The sequence below is a fragment of the Plasmodium cynomolgi genome, chromosome 4, assembly GCF_000321355.1.
Source record: "Plasmodium cynomolgi strain B DNA, chromosome 4, whole genome shotgun sequence".
In the NCBI taxonomy this organism is placed as follows: domain Eukaryota; phylum Apicomplexa; class Aconoidasida; order Haemosporida; family Plasmodiidae; genus Plasmodium; species Plasmodium cynomolgi.
Genome location: NC_020408.1, coordinates 336,108 through 337,375, shown reverse-complemented (window position 1 = coordinate 337,375; position 1,268 = coordinate 336,108).

Sequence of the window (1,268 nt, the reverse complement as noted above, 5' to 3'; positions counted from 1 at the left end):
TAAAGTCCCCAGTAAAACGAGAATACAAGGAAGAACGTGGGAAGAGGCCAAACCGTGACAAATCGTTGCACAAGTGAGGTAGCAAAGAGGAAGGGAAAAACCAAATGTGACTTTGAATTTGCAAAAACCTGGAGTAGCATATTATGGGGGTGGGGGTTCTTTTTCTTACCCTCATGTGCTGTGTATGTGTATTATGTCGCGGCGTGATGACCCCCAGGGGGCACCAAGGAGCAAACGTAAAAAAAAAGGCGATCGAAATAGGAAGAAAAAAAAAAAAAACGGAGGCAGAGTTTTTTTTTTTTTCTTTAGAAGGGTTTTAAAAAAAAAAGTAAACACCACGCTCCGCGCAGAGTGTGCAAAGCGAACGGAAGCAAAGCATCCACATTTTATTTCACCAGGTTGCGCTGCGTAGAAGTTCGTTTGGCAGTTGCGAATCATCACTTTGCCCCCATGTGCGCTGCAAATATTATATGCAAACGCGTGTGCTTCCACGAATCGCACCCAACGGTGGTTCACGCCTAACGAACCCCCGCGCGAGAAAGAAGGTCCCTCCAAAAAAAAAGGAGCTTTACGGGTTGAATGAGTTAATTGCGTATGTACGTACAGAGGTAGGCGCTGCATACTCGGGCGAACACAGTCGCGAAAATGTGAAGGGTGGCCGAACCATAGCGATCAGTTTTGAAGAAGCGCAGGGGGAAAAGGCGCCATATAAATCGAGCGTCGTATTTCAAAATAAAATTCATTTTTGCACAAATGCGCATATAAAGCATTTTGCGACGCGTGTATTTATATGCACTGCATCATTATGTATATATCTACGCAGCCACCCTGCAGGCCTGTCAGCCACCCTGCAGGCCTGTCAGCCACCCTGCAAGCCTGTCAGCCAACCCACGCAGTGCACTGGGCTTAGCTTAGCTGTGGGCGAGGAGGAAGAGAACCGTGTTCTTGAATGAGCAATGTGAGGAAGCCATTTTCACCGAAAAGAGAAAAAATAAAAAAAAGTGGAGATATTATATATTTGTTCAGTTCTTGTTGCATCAAAGGGACGAGAAGGAAAAATCCCGCCTCCGTCGCTTTTTTCGCCAACTGCCTCTTCGCGGTCATCTGCCTCTTCTCGGTCATCTGCCTCCTTCGCGGTCATCTGCCTCCTTCGCGGTCATCTGCCTCTTCGTCGTTATCAGCACCTTCGCTTGACTTTACTTTCTTTCTTTTTTCTTTTTTCTTTCTTTTTTCTTTCTTTTTTCTTTTTTTTTTCTTTCTTTTTTTTT